Source organism: Saimiri boliviensis, chromosome 2 (assembly GCF_048565385.1).
Source record: "Saimiri boliviensis isolate mSaiBol1 chromosome 2, mSaiBol1.pri, whole genome shotgun sequence".
NCBI classification, from domain to species: Eukaryota; Metazoa; Chordata; class Mammalia; order Primates; family Cebidae; genus Saimiri; species Saimiri boliviensis.
Genome location: NC_133450.1, coordinates 122,739,142 through 122,761,849, shown reverse-complemented (window position 1 = coordinate 122,761,849; position 22,708 = coordinate 122,739,142). Strand labels below are relative to the sequence as shown.

General features: G+C 38.0%; 1 protein-coding gene and 1 pseudogene across 2 annotated transcripts in view; both read right to left on the bottom strand.

Annotated features, from left to right (window-relative positions):
- The window catches only part of RFX7 (regulatory factor X7), a 160,300-nt gene that overhangs the window by 91,190 nt on the left and 46,402 nt on the right, over positions 1–22,708 (bottom strand). The window lies entirely within an intron of this gene.
- The window catches only part of LOC141583667 (hydroxyacyl-coenzyme A dehydrogenase, mitochondrial pseudogene), a 62,184-nt pseudogene continuing 45,632 nt past the window's right edge, over positions 6,157–22,708 (bottom strand).

The window sequence follows — 22,708 nt, the reverse complement described above, 5'->3', positions numbered from 1 at the left end:
ATGAGTTTTTATATAAATTAGTATGAAAATGAAATGTTTATTTTATAACATATAGATCTCAACATATTTTCATTCTACCAGTAACTGACTACTCTATGGGATTATCTAAGGAGGATTGTTATATCTACCATCCTCTAAAAGATACATGTAATGATAAAGCTCTAAAAGGTACATGCGGGAATGCTGGGAAGATGGCCGCCTAAGAACAGCTCAGGACTTCAGCTCCCAGTGAAAGTGCAGAGGGTGAGTGGACGCCGCATTTCCAGACGAACTCTTATTGCCCACAGACCAGGAGATACCCAGGCAGAGGGGTCGCCAGCATCGCAGTCCCAGCCGGTGCGGCTGTTTTGGCCCCCGCGGGGCTGATTCCGCCCGCGCGGCTGCAGTGACCACTCCCTGTTGCTGCCGTTCTCCGTACAAAAGCCACTGGTCTGGGAGCCCTCTTAGCTGGCGAGCAGAGCCCTGAGACGGCAGAATAGCCCATTCATCTGAAATAGCGAGTCAGGCCAGGAGATTCCTAGGCAAAAAATCCGCCAGGAGCCGGCGCCGCAGTTCGGGCCGACTCCGTGAGTCGCAGCACGGGAGATCCTGGCGCCTTTTCAACAAGCGACCAGAACGCGGGGTCATTCAACTTAAAAGAAAAGACTCTGAGTCAGGGAGCCAGGTGATCAGGCTCCGTTGGTCCCACCCCTCTACCCCCAACAACAACGAAAACAAAAACAGTAATTGGAAACCCTCTGGGTTGAGCCCTTCAAACCAAGCACAGCTGAACCCGGACGGTCCGGCTCCGTGGGGGAGGGGTTTCCGCCATTACTGAGACTCTCCACCGCTACGGAGGCAGGCCGCCGTTGCCGAGGCAACCTGCCACAACAGAGAGAGTCCACCATAACAGAGGCGGGGCCACCATTGCCGAGACAGTTCTAACTACGCCCTTATAAAAAGGACTACAGGAAAGAGCTCAGGGCAGCTGGGCGGAGCCCACAGCAGCTCAGCAAAGCCCCTGCGGGCAGGCAGTGGCTAGGCATGCTGCTAGCTGGGCGGGTCCGACCTGAAAGAAAAATCAAAAAAGGCAGTAGTGCAAGGGAAACTCATAAAGCTCCAACTCACTGGGACAGAGACAGACAACAGGTGGATAAACCCACAAAAATGGGAAGAACCCAGCGCAAAAAGGATGAAAACTCCCGAAACCAGAACACCTCTCCTCCTAAAAGGGATCACAACTCCTCACCAGCAAGGGAACCAGACCGGATGGAGAAGGAGGGTGATGAAATGACAGAATCAGACTTCAGAAGGTGGGTAGTAAGAAACTACAATGAGCTAAAAGAACATGTTCTAACCCATCGCAAAGAAAATAGGAACCTTGAAAAAAGATTGGACGAACTGCTGACGAGAATGGACAGCATAGAGAGGAGTATAAATGAATTGATGGAGCTGAAAAACGCAACACGAGAACTTCGTGAAGCATGCACAAGCTTCAACAGCCGAACTGACCAAGCAGAAGAAAGGATATCAGAGGTCGAAGATCAACTCAATGAAATAAAAAGAGAAGGCAAGAACAGAGAAAAAAGCACAAAAAGGAATGAACAAAATCTTCAAGAAATGTGGGACTATGTGAAAAGACCTAATCTACGTCTGATAGGTGTACCTGAATGTGATGAAGAGAATGAATCCAAGCTGGAAAATACTCTTCAGGATATTATCCAGGAAAACTTCCCTAACCTAGCAAGACAGACCAATATTCAAATCCAGGAAATACAGAGAACACCACAAAGATATTCCTCAAGAAGAGGTACCCCAAGGCACATAATCGTCAGATTCACCAGGGTTGAAATGAAAGAGAAAATGCTAAGGGCAGCCAGAGAGAAAGGTCGGGTTACCCACAAAGGGAAGCCCATTAGACTCACAGCAGATCTCTCAGCAGAAAACCTACAAGCCAGAAGAGATTGGGGGCCAATATTCAACATCCTAAAAGAAAAGAACTTTCAACCCAGAATCTCCTATCCAGCCAAACTCAGCTTCATAAGTGAAGGAAAAATAAAATCCTTTGTGAACAAGCAAGCACTCAGAGATTTCATCACCACCAAACCTGCTCTACAAGAACTCCTGAAAGAGGCTCTACACATGTAAAGGAACAACCAGTACCAGCCACTCCAAAAACACACCAAATGGTAAAAAAGCATCAACACAATCAAGAATCTGCATCAACTAACCAACAAAACAGCCAGGTAGCATCAAAATGACAGCATCAAATTCACACATAACAATACTATCCCTAAATGTAAATGGACTAAATGCTCCAATCAAAAGACACAGACTGGCAAATTGGATAAAAAGCCAAAACCCATCAGTGTGCTGTATCCAGGAAACCCATCTTACATGCAAGGATACACAAAGGCTCAAAATAAAGGGATGGAGGAAGATCTACCAAGCAAATGGAGAGCAAAAAAAGGCAGGAGTAGCAATTCTCATCTCTGATAAAATACACTTTAAAGCAACAAAGATCAAAAGAGACAAAGAAGGACATTACATAATGGTAAAAGGATCACTGCAACAAGAAGAGCTAACGATCCTAAATATATACGCACCCAATACAGGAGCACCCAGATACATAAGGCAAGTTCTTAATGACTTACAAAGAGACTTAGACTCCCACACAATAATAGTGGGAGACTTTAACACCCCATTGTCAATATTAGACAGATCATCCAGACAGAAAATCAACAAGGATATCCAGGACCTGAATACAGACCTGGAACAAGCAAACCTAATAGACATTTACAGAACTCTCCACCCCAAATCCACAGAATATACATTCTTCTCAGCACCACATCACACCTACTCTAAAATTGACCACATAATTGGCAATAAATCGCTCCTCAGCAAATGCAAAAGAACAGAAATCATAACAAACAGTCTCTCAGACCACAGTGCAATCGAGTTAGAACTCAGAATTCAGAAACTAACTCAGAACCGCACAGCTTCATGGAAACTGAACAACTGGCTCTTGAATGTTGACTGGATAAACAATGAAATGAAGGCAGAAATAAAGATGTTCTTCGAAACCAATGAGAACGAAGACACAACATACCAGAATCTCTGGGACACATTTAAAGCAGTCTCCAGAGGAAAATATATAGCAATGAGTGCCCACATGAGAAGAAAGGAGAGATCAAAAATTGACACCCTGTCATCAAAATTGAAAGAGCTAGAGGAGCAAGATCAAAAAAACTCAAAACCTAGCAGAAGACAGGAAATAACTAAGATCAGAGCAGAACTGAAGGAAATAGAGACACAAAAAACTCTTCAAAAAATCAATAAATCCAGGAGCTGGTTTTTTGAAAAGATCAACAAAATAGACAGACCACTAGCCAGATTAACAAAAAAGAAAAGAGAGAATAACCAAATTGATGCAATAAAAAAACGGTAAAGGGGATATCACCACAGATTCCACAGAAATCCAAACTATCATCAGAGATTATTACAAACAACTCTATGCACATAAACTAGTAAACCTGGAAGAAATGGATAAATTCCTGGACACCTGCAACCTCCCAAGCCTAAACCTGGAAGAAGCCGAAACCCTGAATAGACCAATAACATGGTCTGAAGTCGAGGCAGCAATAAAGAGCCTACCACCCAAAAAAAGCCCAGGTCCAGATGGGTTCACAGCTGAATTCTACCAGACATACAAGGAGGAGCTGATACCATTCCTTCTGAAACTATTCCAGACAATCCAAAAAGAGGGAATCCTTCCCAAATCATTTTACGAGACAAACATCATCCTGATACCAAAACCCGGCAGAGACTCAAAAAGAAAAGAAAATTTCAGGCCAATATCCATGATGAACATAGATGCAAAAATCTTCAATAAAATACTGGCAAACCGATTGCAACAGCATATCAAAAAGCTCATCCACCATGATCAAGTAGGATTCATCCCGGGGACGCAAGGATGGTTCAACATACGCAAGTCCATAAACGTAATCCACCACATAAACAGAACCAAAGACAAAAACCACATGATTATCTCGATTGATGCAGAGAAGGCTTTTGACAAAATTCAACAACCCTTTATGCTAAAAACCCTCAATAAACTAGGTATTGACGGAACGTATCTCAAAACAATAAAAGCTATTTACGACAAACCAACAGCCAATATCATACTGAATGGGCAAAAACTGGAAGCATTCCCTTTGAAATCTGGCACTAGACAAGGATGCCCTCTCTCACCACTCCTATTCAATATAGTACTGGAAGTTCTAGCCAGAGCAATCAGGCAAGAAAAAGAAATAAAGGGTATCCAAATTGGAAAGGAGGAAATCAAATTGTCTCTATTTGCAGATGACATGATTGTATATCTGGAAGACCCCATCATCTCAGCCCAAAATCTCCTGAAATTGATCAACAACTTCAGCAAAGTCTCAGGATACAAAATCAACGTGCAAAAATCACAAGCATTCCTATACACCAGTAATAGACTTCAAGAGAGCCAAATCAAGAACGAACTGCCATTCACAATTGCTACAAAGAGAATAAAGTACCTAGGAATACAACTAACGAGGAACGTAAAGGACCTCTTCAAGGAGAACTACAAGCCATTGCTCAACGAAATAAGAGAGGATACAAACAGATGGAGAAACATTCCATGTTCATGGTTAGGAAGAATCAACATCGTGAAAATGGCCATACTGCCCAAAGTAATTTACAGATTCAACGCTATTCCCATCAAGCTACCAATGACCTTCTTCACAGAACTGGAAAAAAACACCTTAAACTTCATATGGAACCAAAAGAGAGCCCGCATAGCCAAGTCAATTCTAAGCAAAAAGAACAAAGCAGGAGGCATCACACTACCGGACTTCAAACTATACTACAAGGCTACAGTAATCAAAACAGCATGGTACTGGTACCAAAACAGAGATATAGACCAATGGAACAGAACAGAGGCCTCAGAGGAAATACAACATACCCACAACCATCTGATCTTTGACAAACCTGACAAAAACAAGCAATGGGGAAAGGATTCCCTGTTTAATAAATGGTGTTGGGAAAACTGGCTAGCCATGTGCAGAAAGCAGAAACAGGACCCCTTCCTGACACCTTACACCAAAATTAACTCCAGATGGATTAAAGACTTAAACATCAGACCTAATACCATAAAAACCTTACAAGAAAATCTAGGCAAAACCATTCAGGACATAGGTGTAGGCAAGGACTTCATGACCAAAACGCCAAAAGCCATGGCAACAAAAGCCAAAATAGACAAATGGGACCTAATCAAACTCCACAGCTTCTGCACGGCAAAAGAAATAGTCAGTAGAGTGAATCGGCAACCAACAGAATGGGAAAAAATTTTTGCAGCCTACCCATCTGACAAGGGGCTGATATCCAGAATTTACAAAGAACTAAAGCAGATCTACAAGAAAAAAACAAACAAGCCCATTCAAAAATGGGCAAAGGATATGAACAGATACTTTACAAAAGAAGACATACGGGAGGCCAACAAACATATGAAAAAATGCTCATCATCACTGGTCATCAGAGAAATGCAAATCAAAACCACATTGAGATACCATCTCACACCAGTTAGAATGGCGATCATTAAAAAATCGGGAAACAACAGATGCTGGAGAGGATGTGGAGAAATAGGAACACTTTTACACTGTTGGTGGGAATGTAAATTAATTCAACCATTGTGGAAGACAGTGTGGCGATTCCTCAAGGACCTAAAAATAGAAATCCCATTTGACCCAGCAATCCCATTACTGGGTATATATCCAAAGGATTGTAAATCATTCTACTACAAGGACACAGGCACACGAATGTTCATTGCAGCACTGTTTACAATAGCAAAGACCTGGAACCAACCCAAATGCCCAACGATGATAGACTGGATAGGGAAAATGTGGTACATATACACCATGGAATATTATGCAGCCATCAAAAACGATGAGTTCACGTCCTTTGTAGGGACATGGATGAACCTGGAAACCATTATTCTCAGCAAACTGACACAAGAGCAGAAAATCAAACACCGTATATTCTCGCTCATAGGCGGGTGTTGAACAATGAGAACACATGGACACAGGGAGGGGAGCACTACACACTGGGATCCGTTGGGGGGAAATGGGGGAGGGGTGGGGGGGTGGGGAGGTGGGAAGCGATAGCATGGGGAGAAATGACAGATACAGGTGAGGGGACGGAAGGAAGCAAAGCACACTGCCATGTGTGTACCTATGCAACAATCTTGCATGTTCATCACCTGTACCCCAAAACCTAAAATGCAATAATAAAAAAAAAAAGACTAAAAGGTACATGCAATGTATAATAGTAAAGCTCTAAAAGATATATGTAAATGATAGCCTTTCAAAGCAGGGGTCCCCAACTCTCATCCCTGTTAGGAACCGGGCTACAAAGCAGGAGGTGAGCAGCTAAGCAGCCTGAGCTCTGCCTCCTGTCAGATCAGTGGCAACATCAGATTCTCATAGGAACCTGTGAACCCTCTTGTGAACTGTGCATATGAGGGATCTAGGTTGCATGGTACTTATGAGAATCTAATGTCTTATGATCTGTCACTGTCTCCCATCACCCCCAGATGGGATAACCATCTAGCTGCAGAAAACAAGTGGACTCCCACTGATTCTACAGTATGGTGAGTTGTATAATTATTTCATTATATATTACAACGTAATAATAACATAAGTAAACTGTACTATAAATGCTATGAGCTCGAGTCATCCCCCAAACCATGTCCCCCAGCCCTCCATCTGTGGAAAAACTGTCTTCCATGAATTTGGTCCCTGGTGCCAAAATGGTTGGGGACCACTGTTTTAAAAGATAGAATTATAAAGAAAAATGAAAGCCTTTCTGGCAGATGAGGGCCCTGGAATCACTTAATTTAGCCCCTTGATTATTTTTACTTTATAGTTAAACATAATAGAACAATATAGAAGTTTAAGTCCCCCTTTTGTTCTCGCTAACCTTATACCTCTCCCTACCTTCTCAAAGGCAACTACCATTAATCCAGGGTGTAAACTTTCCTGTTGTTACTTCACGTTGTTCCTTGCATTAGATACACAAAAATCTATAAGCAACATACACTGTTCTGTGAAGCTTTTAAATGTTTATGTAAATTCCATTACTTTGTACATATTCTACAATTGTTTTTTTACTCAACATTGTTTTTGAGATCCATCCATGTTCATATACTTAGATGAAGTTCATTTACTAAAAAGTATCCCACTGAATGAATGATCAAATGTATTCATCAATTCCTCTACTGAAAGGTAATTATGTAGCTTCCAGTTTTTCTATAAACAATACTGCAATAAGTGTCTTTGTACATGTCTCTTGGTATATACCTGTAAGAATTTCTAAGCTATAAATCTAGAAGTCAATTTTCTAGGGCTTATAAATGATTTTGTTTAAATTTTATTTTATATTAACAAATTTCTCTCTCAAACACTTCTATCCATTTATACTTCCATTAGCAGTATATGATAATTCCTATTTTCCTATTACCTTGCATATATATATGTCATTTATACATGCTATATGTAATACATATACTAAAAAGTTACTATTTCAATGGATAGAAAATGGTATTTTTAAAAAATTGTCTTTTCTCCAATTACTAGTTGTGTGCCTTTTCACCTGCCTATTCGACATATGGATTTTCTCCCCCATGAACTGCTGGTTCCTAACCTTCGCATATTTTTAAGTGGAGCTATTTATTATTACATTATAGTGTTTGATATACTCTAGATACTAATTCTATTATATATATTTAACTTTGTTAATAACTTTTCTCTAATAAAAGTTAACATTTTTGATCTAATCAAACAGGTCTTTCCTTTATGAGTTATTTTTATGTCTTCTTTAAGAAATCCTATCTAGCTAAGGTAAAAGGCAGTCTATATTTTATTCTAGAAGTTTTGAAGGTAGCTTTTCTCATTTTGATCTTTACTCTAATTGGAATTTATTCTTGTGTATGGTATAGTGTAATATACACTATATAATTTTTCCATCTGGGAATCCGATTGTTCTCTATTTTATTATACCAAATTTCTATATGTGCTTGAATCGGTTTCTGGCCCTTCTTTTCTGTTTTATTATTAATCTACTTGTCTATCTATAAGCCAACATCACATTTTGAATTTATTACTGCTATAAAAATTAGGTCTTGTTGATTGCATGACCCCCCACCCCTTGTTCATTTCCAAAACAGTCTTGACAATTCTTGGACCTTTGTTTTTCCAGGTGAATTTTCCAATCAGTTTTTCTAATTTCATAAAGTCCTCCTTAAACTTTATGGAGGACTTTATTTTTGGACTGTATTGATGTTATAGATTAAATGAGGGAGATGACTGATAATTTGGATTTATTTTTTAACTGTCCTTGAAATGTCATTTCCCTTCTGAATATTTTGTTAGAAAAAGCACAAGGCAGCTTACAGATGGTATTAAATTATATCTCTGTGTTGATGTGCAGTGAAACTATTGGTTTTCTCTGTTGACCTTATCTCCAGCAAACCTCATGAACTCTTGTTAGTTCTAATAGTATATAGATTCTTTTTTTTTTTTTTTTAAGATACTGTTTTGCTTTTGTTGCCCAGGCTGGAGCGTGATCTCAGCTCACTGTAACCTTTGCCTCCCGGGTTCAAGCAATTCTCCTGTCTCAGCCTCCTGAGTAGCTGGGATTACAGGCGTACGCCACCACCCTAGATAATTTTTTATTTTATTTTTATTTTACTAGAAACAGGGTTTCTCCATGTTGGTCAGACTAATCTCAAACTCCCAACCTCAGGTGATCTGCCCACTTCAGTCTCCCAAAGTGCTGGGATTATGAGCCACTGCACCCAGCCAGTTCTAATAGTATGTAGATTCTCTTGTAGATAATCTTTTCATTTATAATTAATATTTTTCTTCCTTTCCAATCTTCGTGTCTCCTCCCCCTCCTTTTTCTTATCTAATTACTTCAGTATAATGAAGTAAAATCTTTAGTATAATGGCTAAAATCGTCAGTATAATGAAGAGTAACAGTGATAGCAGGTATTCTTGTTTTGTTTCCAGATTAAATAATTTACTTCTAAGCTTTTTGAAATCAAGAATAATGCTGGTAACAGGTGTTTTGGTAAATGCTCTCTATCATTTTAAGTTTCTTTTCTTTTAGTCCTCTTAGTATGATATTTATGGCTTTTGCTCTTCTGTTCTCTCTGCCAAGGGACACTTTTCAAAAGTGCCATCTGCCTGGCTTGCTCCCTTACTTTTCTGTGCTCAGTGGTTCAAACATTATCTCCTTAGAAACCTTCCCTGACCATGTATCTTGTCACTCTTGTCCTTTATGTTGCTTTATTTATCTTTATTATAATTACTGCTACTGGCATTTATCTGTTTGTCCAACACCCCCACTAGCTTTATAGGGAAAGAAGCTGGTATGATTTGCTAACACTAGAACAGTAGCTGGCAAAGAGGTTTATCTATGTTAGTGGATGCTTCATAATTTCCTAAAATATTACCTATTTGAATATACTTTGTTTTAATTGTTTCAATTAAAATAATGCTTCCATGTTCTGCTTCAAATAATGACAAGTTAACATATACTAAAATAAACTTGCCACACATAACAATTATAAACTCTGGACAAAATATAAAAACAAACATTAAGTAAAAAGGGTAATCAAAAGCAGGTAGCAATTGCAAGGAAGTTAGCCTTAAATGAGAAAACTGTACTGGTAGAATTTTTTTTTTTGAGACAGAGTCTTGCTCTGTTGCCCAGGCTGGAGGGCAATGGCACAATCTCGGCTCACTACAACCTCTGCCTCTCAGGTTCAAGCGATTCTCCTGCCTCAGCCTCCTGAGTAGCTGGGATTACAGGCATATGCTGCCACGACCGGCTAGTTTTTTGTATTTTAGTAGAGACAGGTGTCACCATGTTACTCAGGCTGGTCTAGAACTCCTGAGCTCAAGCAATCCATCCACCTCAGCCTCCCAAAGAGCACTGGTAGAATTTTTATAGGGCTTTTGCCTGAGGGTACTCATCAGCCCATGTGGCAATGACCACTTAGAACTGAAGCAGGAATCTGTTATTTTGCTAGCTTAAAAAGGACAAAGTTTGGGGTTGCCAAGGCAGCTGAAAAGCGAAAGGTGAAATCCCAGGAAAAAAAAGTGCTACAAAATTTCTATATGAACTGTGCCCAATATTTAAATGACCCTAGTCTGCGGAAGGCTCCAAGGTGCTCCACAAAAAGAAACAGCTCGAAGGTGGAAGGATCTGAGATGAGATTTCTGCTGCTGCCTGTCACAGAAAAAATAAAGTTGCAATTTGATTCCAGTCACATCCTATGTCTAGTAAGACAAAAATCAACACTAATCAGAGAAAAAGAACAAGATCCAAAGTCTTTAACGTGTCACCCATAATGCCCAGTACACAAAAATACATTAGTGTGAACAAACAGGAAAAAAAAAGACCTAGAGTCAATAGAAAAAGCAGCTCACAGATACCAAATCCTGAATTATCTAAATGTCAGAATTAGCAGACAAGGATGTCAAAGCAAGTATTATAACATGTTCAAGCATTTAAAGGAAAATATGGCCATAATAAATGTTTATATGGGGAAATCTCGGCTGAGAAATGGAAGCTATGAAAAAGAACCAAACAGAAGTTCTAGAACTTAAAAATTATAATGTCTGAAATGAAAAATTCATTGGATGACCTTAATTGGAGATCTGATGGCAGAGAAAGAGTCACACAACTGGAAAATAAATAGGTCTACTGAATGTGAAGAAAAGACTTTTTAAAATAATAAACAGAGCTTCAGAAATTTAAAGTGCAATATCAAGTGTCTATGTACAATGTGAGAGGAGAGATGACAGAAAAATATAATATTTAATAAATGGCCAAAGTCTTCCCAAATTCTATGAAAAACACAATCTTCTAGATCCAAGAAGTTCAGAAAATTCCAAGCAGGGTAATTATAAAGAAACCCACACATACTCAAAAGGATGAAAAAACAAAGATAAAAAGCACACTGTGAGAGAAGCCAGAAAAAAGTGACATTGCATGCAGTGAAAAAGTTATATGAATGAAACCTGACTACTGATATCTAACTTCTACACAGTAAATTGATTTTCAGCAGAGGTACGAAAGCAATTCAAGGGACAACAGAAAATCCTTACTACAAATCCCTATGGAGTAACCAGACACGTTTGTAAACAAATGTACAAACCTAAAGTGTCCTAAAGAAACACATAGGAAAATATTATGATGTGAGAGCTGACAAAGATTTCTTAGGGTTACAGAAGCAATAAACTTTTTTTTTTTTGAGACAGTCTTGCTCTGTCACCCAAGCTGGAGTGCAGTGGCATGATCTCGGCTCAATGCAACCTCTGCCTTCCGGGTTCAAGTGATTCGCCTGCCTCAGCCTCCCAACTAGCTGGGATTACAGGAGTGTGCTGCCACACATGGCTGATTTTTGTATTTTTAGTAGAGATGAGGTTTTGCCACGTTGGCCAGGCCCGTCTTGAATTCCTGACTTCAGGTGATCCACCCACCTCAGCCTCCCAAAGTGCTGGAATTAAAGGCTTGAGTCACCATGCCCTGCCACAATAAACATTAAAAAAAAAAAATGTTGAGAGGCCAAGGGGAAAGAATTGCTTAAGGCCACAAGTTTGAGACTAGCCTGGGCAACACAGGAAAATATTTCTACAAAAAAAGTTTTAAAAAGCCAGGCATGGTGGTGCATGTCTGTAGCCCCTAGCAACTTGGAGGCTGAGAATCGCTTGAGCCCAAGGGTTTAAGCCTTCAGTGAGCTCTGATCATGTTACTGTACTTCAGCCAAGACAACAGAGCAAGACCCTATTTCTAAAAATAAAAATAAATCAGACTCCATCAAAATGAGAATAATCTTCTATTTACTGAAAGACATCAATTAAGTAAGCAAATAAACTAACAACTAAATAAAATACTTGAAAAACATATCTGACAAAAGGCTTATGCCCAGAATACATAAGGAACTCCTATGACTCCATAGTAAAGACAGGTAACTTAATTAATATAAAGCAAACAACTGGAATAGATATTTCACACACAAAAAAAAGGTATACAAACGTCCAATAAACACAGGAAAAGGAATCAAGGAACCTTGGTTTCCTTGGTGACTTGGTATCCTTCAAGGAACCAAGCTACCAAGGAAATACAAATCAAAATTGCAATGGTACACCATTAGGAAGCTTAAATTAAAAATGCTAAAAACCCAAATATTGACAAGGATTTGAAGCAACCACAACTTTCATACATTTATGGTGGGACTGTGAAAGGTAAAACCACCTTGGACTAGTTTAGCAGTTAGATAAAAACCTACTGTAAGTATCTATCCAACAGGAATAAAACTAAATGTCCACAAAACGAGTAAGAGTGTTCACAGAATCTTTATAATCCAAAATGGAAACAATCCAAATGATACCAATGTAAGAATGAATAAACAATTTGTGGCACATTCACACAATGGAGTACTACTCAGCAATTAAAAAAAATACATACACAAAGGAGCATGGATGAATCTAATAGATATTATACTGAGCCATATAAAACACCTGGGAAACTTCATTCTGTATGATCTTATTTATATAAAGTTCCAGAGTACATAAAATTAGTCTACAGTAAAAGAAAAATGAGAAAAAGTAGCTGTCTCAGGATAAGGCTTCCCTGCTAACTGGGAAGGATCATGTAGAGACAACATAACACAATGTTCCATTTCCCCTTTTCAGGAAAGAATTTTGCCTACTGCTGGGTGTGCAGTGCAGTGCAGCACAAAGCCCTTGGTCTGTCAGGATTCAGTGTCTTCGCCCTTGGGTATGATCATCTAGGCCAGGTGTCCCCAAACTACGGCCCTCGGGCCGCATGTGGCCCCCTGAGGCCCTTTATCCGGCCCCCCGCTGCACTTCAGGAAGGGGCACCTCTTTCACTGTGGTCAGTGAGAGGAGCACAGTTGTGGCGGCCCTCCAACGGTCTGAGGGACAGTGAACTGGCCCCCTGTGTAAAAAGTCTGGGGACGCCTGAAGGCTGAAGAAAACACCACTTCTCAAGGTCATAGCAATTTCCAGGGATAGCCCAAATTTAGACAGTAATCAACATGGAGATATTAAGGCCCAGCCCCTTTCCTCAAATTGAGACAGCTCTGATAGGTCATTCTAGCTTTCTAACTCTTCAGCATTGCAGCTCAACTTTCCTACTGCCCAAACTGTTTCCTTCCCATCCATTCCTTTCCATAAGTATGAATCTCAAGAGCATTCCCTAATAAAGTGGTTTTTAAAATATGACTCCAGAACTAACAGTATTAGCATACCCGAGAACTAGCTAAAATGCAAATTTATGGGTCTCACTACAGAGCTACTGAATTGGAAAGCAGAAGCACCATCTACACGTGAAGAGCTTCCTATCAACTTTTTGTGTCTCACTCTTAAATATACTGAGATGGACAGACAACTGGAAAAAATTATCCAATATGAAAGCGAGAGAGAGAAGAAGGTAAAATCCTTTACTTGGAAGAAATAACACTGTGCAAAAAGAAAACAAAGTTTTAATCCTCACAAAGGTTAAGAGAAAACATTGCATTCAAGAAACACACATATATTTTAGAGTATATTTAGAAAGTTAAAAAGAGATGTCTTAGAAATTAAATCTGTTTAGGCTGGCTATATTCTGTTTGCTCACTGAAATCACTCTCAACCCTCTGTAATAACCCAGGAAGCTGGCCTTTTCACTATCAGTAGGGCTTTCTTCCTCTCTGGCCAATGTTTGTCACTGTTAGGGGGGTAACAGAAGAGAAAGGACCTGGCTCTGTCTTACAGGCAATGAGTGAGTGGTTTGGGTAACTGCGGTTTTTCTCAGCAGGTTTTGTAATATCTTTTTGAGTCAATAAATTATAAGAACCTAAAACTCTGATTAAAAATTAAATATATGAAAATTCAGGTAAATAATATTTTAAATTATAAAACTTCAAAGTTACCAAAAAAGAAATTGAATTATCTATAGACAAAGGAGTTAGAAGAATATATTTGGAATTATCTATCTTTTTACCATTACTCCAACTAGTTAAGATCAAGCATTTTCAGCAGCTGGAAAAACATGCACAAAAATACGCATATTACTCAATAACAAACCACCAATGCACATGAGCCTGCACTTTATAAAAGTACATAATATATGACTTTTAAATATTTCATAATTTAAATGTTCATTTATTATTTTGGGGCTTCTTAAACGATTTTATTTTACACATATTTATTTCAATTAAAATTTTGACAGACTAAAAGATTGTATTTTAGTAGAGTCCATTTACAGGCAATTTGGAACACTGATTTCTCATGGAAAAAAACCCAGACAGATAGTAATTATTACATTCTATGGAACTGAATGGCCAGGAAAACTGATCTCTTACTGCAAACCAAGTGCATGGACATAAGCTCACCCCTGCAGCAGCATCTTGATGATGAGTTGAATGGAGACATAACATCTTATGTTGTGCCCACAAGGTAGGGTAAGGCTCAAAGCTGCAAGGGGGAAAATGTTCTTATAAAGGCAAGATTCAGGTGCTGCTTGCTGTCGCACTCCACAAACACACCCTGTCTATGCCAATGGCTTGTGACTGCCATGCGGCAAGAATGAGCACAATATACTCTCATTCTCACTCTCAGAGCAAGTATTTTCCCCTTTTCGAGAGAATGAATTCAGGCAGTTCCTTACCAAAATGACAGCATTTGCTCCAAGGCACCAAAGGTATATAAAGCTTTTTAGAAAATACACAGAAATAAACAGACTTAACATGCGAATTAGTTCTTAATGGTGGAATCTGTTACTACTGTAACTAGTGTAATAATTACTTCAGATAGATTACAATCAAAATGCATATCAAATAGACTGTGCTGTGTGAGGGAATGTGTGAGCAAAGAGTATTCTCACAGGAACTTTGGGTGCTGACTGGTAAGTGCTCACAGGAGTTCTTTGCAGAGCCAGAGAAGCTGAGCATCATATGTATTTGTAAAATCCTTCTCCAGACTTCTCTCTGCCATCAGCTTTTTCAAGTATGGGCTGGTCTGAAGTCTACTGATGCAATCCATCCATAATGAAGTTCACAGTATCCAGCCCAATGTAATCTAGAAGCTCAAGTGAGCCCATGGCTCCTACCTTCATAGCAGTAACAATGTTTTCCTTGGATGCATCACCTTATGTATGTAGCCTGACTGCTTCCATGAGGTGTTGAATCCTGAGACAGCTGATAATAAACCCAGGAGTGTCCTTGCAAGAAACAGGATGTTTTCTCAGGGTTTTGCTCAAGTTTACCAAAGATTGAAATGTCTTTTGGGTGATTACTGGTGTTTTAAGGACCTCCGCAAGTTTCATCAGGGGCACTGGATTGAGTAATGGAGGCCAGCAAATCAGTCTTGTTTGGTGGTAGTATTGGCTATGCTTGCAATCTGCAAGGAGGAAGTATTACTGGCAAAAACTGTATGTTCAGCAGCAAACTTGTCCAGCCTCGAGAGATTGATTCTCTACAATGGCCTTTAGATTCTCTACGATGGCCTCTAACACCAGGTCTATACTGTGAACTATGGATGCTGCATCTGTGCTGGTTGATATGTTGCTTAGGGTTTTCTCCACAAATTCATCATCAGCCTTAGTGTTTTCTGCAAACAACTTCTTTGCCCCTTTCCCAAGGCTCTTCTCAATTCCCTTTTTATATTCTGCCAAGATGTCCTCTGTCTGGTCTAGCAACACTACTGTGTGGCTGGTCACTGCAGCAATCTGTGTGATGCTGATGACCATTATGTGCTTGACGATGATTTTTCTTGCCCAGAGCTGTGGACAAGGAGGACACAGAGTAAATGAACTGCCTGGTCATGAAAGCCATGGTGCAGTGGTGGTGCTGACTGCAACAAGACCCAGGCAGGGAAGGCACATGTGGTTTGGGAACCAGCAGACAGGCAGCCTCTGAGGCTGTTTTTTATTTTTTTAATAAAACTGTATTACTAATTTTATCTGCAAATAATTTTTGTCCAAATGATAATGTATGCTCAACATTAATATTCTTCTAATTTTTAAAATTCATGATTATTGATAATTGATATGATAAGCATTGAACTTCCAGATTTGCTGATTAACTTTTGTTTTTATAAAAATTTTAATTAAATAGTATCAATCTCGCATTTTGGTATTAGATTTTAAAAAACAAAATATCAGTACCATAACTGTGCTGTGGTATCATAACCATTACATTTATGGAACATGCTAACCACTCATTTTCTATATCTTTCAAGATTTACGTATCAAGTCATATCATCAGAATGTTACTGATAAAAAGTAGCAGGGAAGAGGGGGAAAACACCAGCAATAAAGCAGATAAAAACAAACCAGATAAAAAGTTAAGCAAAGGAAATACAGCTCGAGAAAACATACTTTGTTTCCTCTAAATCAAACTACAGGGTGAAGCTGGATAAAGCTTTCTTATCTAGGGGAATCATACAAAAGAAATAGTAAATGTTAGGAAAAGTGTTTAAAAATTAAAAAAAAAAAAAACTTAGTCTAATCCTGCTTTCTCACAAAGAAATACATTATAAAAATACCATGTAATATTTCCATATTTCCCTCTATTCAAATTTAAACAAGATATAATAAATTAGCAGTCATGGGCCAAACATACATAATATATAATACAATGTAAGCAATGGTAGGACAGAAAAAACCTTTAGATATCTTGTTTGCCAGAAACATTTCATAATCTGTTTCCCCAGTTTCAACAAATTGTTGGTAAACTATTTTTTACTGCAGAAAATATTCTAGGAGACTCTCACTTATCCCTTCCAACACCAAGTTTAGCCTCTATCCAAAGTTCAATGCTATTTTTATATTTATTTGGAGTCCTCAATTCTGAAGTCAGAGGGACTCACAATTCCTATATACTTGATTCAAGCTTCTTGTGTTGTAGAAACAGCGGTATCTGTGAATACAAGATACTAGATTTAACCCAAAGAAAATCTGAGATAGGGGAGGTACACTATAATACATCAACTAGGAGAAGCTCTTACAGTCTATCCTTGCCAGGAGAAATCAAACTCTTAGCTTCTACTCCTATAAAAAAATTAATTCCATTAAAAACACATTGACTTTAAATCACTTTTGCAGGCTGTGACTTAGCTCAGTCCATCATAGCAAAACTTATTTTTACCTTATACTTACTCATATTAAAAGTATATACTTTTGCTTTTGTTTGCTCATATAAAACAAAATTTTATATTATTTTTGAAAATAATAATAGTCATAATAGTGGCTAATTCTATAAAGATGTAGCCAGAAAAAAAGGAAATAAAAAATACAAAATCACACCATGCAGACATTTAAGTTCATTTACTTTGTCTTCTTAAAAGCAATAGATTCTGTTAGTGAGGACGGGAAGACTGGAATCCTTGTACATTGCTTGTGGGAATGAAAGATGGTATGACAGCTTTTGAAAAGCCTGACACAGCCTCAAAAAGTGAAAACACACAATTACCACCTGATCTAACAATTCCACCCAAAGAAATAAAAACAGGTATGCAAACAAAAACCTCTACACAAACGTGCTGAATGTTCATAGCAGCACTATTCACAAGCGTCAAATGGAGGAAACAACCCAAATGGCCATCAACAGTGATGAACAGATAAGCAAAATGCGATATATTATTAAAATGAAATATTATTCAACCATAAAAGGGAATGACATGCTATAATATGGATAAATCATGAGAACTTTATGCTAAGTCAAAGAAGACAGATGTAAAAGGTCACATATTGTATGATTTCCTGTATACGAAATCTCCAGAATAGCTACATCAAGGGAAACAGAAAGCAGATAAGTGGTTGACTGGGGTTGATGAAATGAATATTCCTTAATGCATATTCCTTTTAGATGATGAAAAATGTTCTGGAACTAGATAGAGGTAATGGCTACATAACATCATAGAGTTACTAAATGCAACTGAATAGTACACTTTATGTGGTTAATTTTTATGTTATTAATTTACCTAATAAACTTAGGATCGTAAAATTAAGAAAAAAATTTCCTTTAGATATTATTAGTGCCTAATCAACAGTCTCCAAAATAACAATCCTGTTTTTCTCTGTAATCCAAGTTGCCTTTGAAATAGTCATTGTTCATAGTGCTTGCCTGCTCTTGTGAATTTTTAGAGACTCTACTTTTTATTAAAGGAAATTAACCTATAGACCAATGTTTCTCAACCAGGTACTGACATTTAGGATGGTACCTTGCTTTACTTTATGGGTTGATCAAATGCATTATAGAATGTTTGGAATCATAAGATGGTATTCACTAAATGCCAGCAGTGTTTCCTAGATATTCCGACAACCAAAATTGCCCCACACATTTCCATATGTTCCTAGTTGAGAGCCACTGCTCTAGAACAAAATGTCATATGCTATGTACTGTGTTACATTATTACAAGTTCCCTAGTATATGTAACTCAATGCTCTGCACATGAGTTTTTTCAAAAGCTCAAACTTTTTTATATGTGGAAAGTAAACTTCTTGCTTTTGACACAGGACACTATAAAGATTTATAGATTTTATTGTTGTTCTAAACATAAAAACTACTTTCAAACAGAAGAATGAACTTTATCATGAGGTAACTTGTGCCTAATATTTGATTACTAGATCATATTACTTAAATGAATTTTCAACTTCTATTAATAACATTTCATTCATCGATGTAACATTTTCTTTGCTTTTTTATATTATCAGGTTCCAAATACATAGGAAAGTTATAAAGAATAATATAACACCCATGTACCTGCTAGCCAGTCTGAATAAATCAACTTTTTGCTTTTTTCCTTAAGGAAGAAAACTTTACAGATAAAGTCTCCATGGGATTTTTTTCCTATAACATTCCACCATTCCTTTCTCAGTGGTGACCACTATCCAGAAGTTATTATTCCCATGAGTGTATATACATTTACTATAAATGCTGACTACTTCCATAAACAATATAATAGATTTGTTTACTTCACAGGCATGAAGTTCTGCTGCATGTATCATTCTTTTAAAAAAAAAATTACTTAATAGGCATTAGAAGTTTACCAATTTTGATACATTCTAGTTTATCCACTGTAACTGTTACACAGACATGTGGATTAAATTGTGTGTCCAGACCCCTCCCCATATTTGTATATTGAAGCCCTAACCCCTGAGTGCTGTTTAATGGAATGGATACAGCACTAGGAAGAATCAGCCATGCTGGTACCTTATCTTGGACCTCAAGCCACCAAAACTGGTAAAGAATAAATTTCTGTTGCTTAAGCCATCAAGTCTGTGGTACTTTGTTGTGGCTGCCCTAGCAAACATTCCATTGTTTGAACATACCACTTTACTCTTTTTTTTTTTTTTTTTTGAGTTGGAGTTTCGCTCTTGTTACCCAGGCTGGAGTGCAATGGCACGATCTCGGCTCACTGCAACCTCTGCCTCCTGGGTTCAGGCAATTCTCCTGCCTCAGCCTCTTGAGTAGCTGGGACTACAGGTGCGCGCCACCACGCCCAGCTAATTTTCTGTATTTTTAGTGGAGACGGGGTTTCACCATGTTGACCAGGATGGTCTCGATTTCTTGACCTCGTGATCCACCCGCCTCGGCCTCCCAAAGTGCTGGGATTACTGGCGCGAGCTACTGTGCCCAGCCCTACTTATTCTTTAATAATGGACTCTTACGGTATTTCTAGCTCCGTACTGTAATGTACAACACTGCAACAAACATTTGGTATGTAGATTTTGTTATTCATACTGCAGGACTTTTTCTTGGACACATACACAACACAAGCACTACAACATGTTGATCTTCTACTTTCTGATTATTGCCAAATTGCTTTTCCAGGTAATTTTGGCCAATTTATACTCCATTGGCTGGATATAACATTGATTTCTCTCTGTCCTCTCCAAAACAGGTAATGACAGACTTCTGTCAATCTGATGGGTATGAAACATATTGTTGTTTTAAAATGCATTTTTTTATCAGTGAGGTTGAACACCTTAATATATTTACTGACCACTAAGTTTTCTTCTGTTAATTGCCTACTAATATCCTTCACCTCATTTTCCACATGGTTGTTTTTATTATTTTATTTACTAACAGGAGCTCTTCTTATACCTTAGATACTAATCTTTTGTCAACTACTTGAGTTACAAATAATTCTCGCCATCAGCAGCATGTTGTTTTTTTTTACAGTGTTCATTGTCCTACAGAAAGTTATTTTAATGTAGTCAAACTTATTAATATTTTTCTTTATGAAAATTGCTTTTGATGTGTTTTAAGAAATCTTCCTTATTGTGAGCTCAGAAAGATATTTTATTTTCTTCTTAAATTTTGCTTTTCACATTTGGGGGTCGAGTTTTCCTGGATTCTGTGTGTGATGTGACAGTTATTTTTTGTATCAATAATTAAATGTCCCAGTGGGCCAACTTTTCCCTCATACACAGGCCTATGTGTAGTTAACCTGCTTCCTGAGTCTAGCACTTTGCCTGGTACGCATTAGGCAATTACAAATATGTGATCAATAAAAGGAAGGACGGAAGAAAGAAAGAGAAGGGAGAGAAAGGGAAGCAAGCTAGGGATAGTAGTGTAGAAAAAAAAGTATTTGGATCATGGTCTTTGATACCAACTTTATATTAGAACCATACAAGTCAAAGGGTATTAAAACAGGTTTAAGGGGTGGATTGCAGGAAGATAGGTTTTCGAGGATTCTGGAATACTGGAAGCAAATATATCACTTAAGTGCATCTGAGCTTTCTTATCCCCAGGATGAGAATATGGCCTTGCTAGTGCTGAATCAGTTCAAAGTCCAGAAAACTGTGATGTTATAAATATCATTTACTAAGTCTTTGCAAAATGTTCAAGAAAGCCTAGGAACAAAAGGGCAACGATATATTCAGAACTTGATACAGCAATGCTAGGTGAACCTTCCCTGTAGGGATGGTGGCTATATGTACCACACGAAACCTAAAAAGATGGGAAAAACTTTTATAGATATACTGTATTTGCTACTATTCAGAATAGTCATTTGGTTTCTATATTCTTAACAAATAATCTAGGAGCATACAACAGGTGGGTAATAGTCTCTTCCCAACAATCCCTAACCTAAAGTTCAAAGGTGAGGACTGTGGTGGGGGAAGGGGGGGAGTATAAGAAAGAATAGAACCTAAAATGACATTTGCCTCAGATGCCCTCAAAAGAAAAACATCTCTCCCTAGAGCAACATTATATCCAGTTCAGTATAGTCAAGGGAGTATGTTCCATTAGAGTAAAAGGAGCTCAGCCTCCCAATGTAAGTACACACCACCACCTACAAAGTATTCTTGCTGAAATATTAAAATGTATCTCTACCAATTTATAGTAATAAAGGGGAAGAAGAATATGCTACATGAAGATAACATCAGTAAAAACAGACGGTGGGAAATTCCATAGGACAAAGGGTCCAGTTTCTTCAACAAATAAAAGACTGCAAGAAAAAATTTTTAAAGGGATCTAGAGTTTAAGAGATATCAACCAGTAGCTATAAGGATACTGACTCAAACAAACTGCAAAAGTGATGTGATGTCTGGGATTCCCGTCAAATAACCCATGAAGGGTTATAGATAAATAAGATTAGCTACAAAACTAATTGTTAAAGTTGGATAATAAAGACCTGAGAGTTCATTGTCTTTTCTCTCCTTTTATATGTATTTGAAATTTTTTACAATGAAAAGCTAAATGAGGGGGCTGGATATGGTGGTTAAGGAAGTGATCACTTGAGGCTAGGAGTTCAAGACCAGCCTTGTCAACATAGCAAGACCCCATCTCTAAAAAAGAAAAAAAGAAGTTAAAAGAGGGGAAGGACTTGGTAGATCCTTTTAAAAGGAAAAGCAAGTAAAATGTGTAGGACCTACAGCTAAGGGACTAGAGTTTGAGACCTAAAAACCTTCTGACATTGATGGAAACTGCGAAACACTTAAAATTTGCAAGAGAAGGCTGTATACAAAACTAAGAATAAAAGATTGAGCCACTTTAATCAATGTCCACTGAGTCACCGTTAACCAGTATTTACCTTAGCTACCACTGAGTGATACAAAAAGACTATTATTTGAAAGTTTAGAATATAGTGACTAATTTTTGCTTTCTAATGTGTTATTTTCCTTTTTTGCTGTCTTTCCATGTATAGGTATCTTTCCTTATATGATTGCTGGCTGCTCCAAATGCTGAATTTTACCATATAATATTTAAAAATAGCTAATTTGCTCTAACAGGATTGTAAAAATCTGTATTTAGGGAGGCAGAGTGCTAAACAAACTGTGCTGCTCTCTTTAGTCTCAATCCACGTACTTTCCCAGTTTTCTTCATGCAAACATTTTCAGGTTGATATTAATATTAAAAACTGAAAGAGTCAACAGGACTCAAACATGTCAAATAACAGGAAAGCATATGCACATATAATATATTCCTTAAAGCTAAAAAGAAATCTTCAAATAAATTTATCTAGTAAGAAACACCACGGTAAATATGGCAGGAACCAAAAACATGGTCTTGAAAGGAAGAATTCTGGCTGGGTGTAGTGGCTCATGCCTGTAATCCCAAAACTTTGAGAGGCAGAGGAGGGCAGATTATCTAAGGTCGGAAGTTCAAGACCAGCCTCACCAA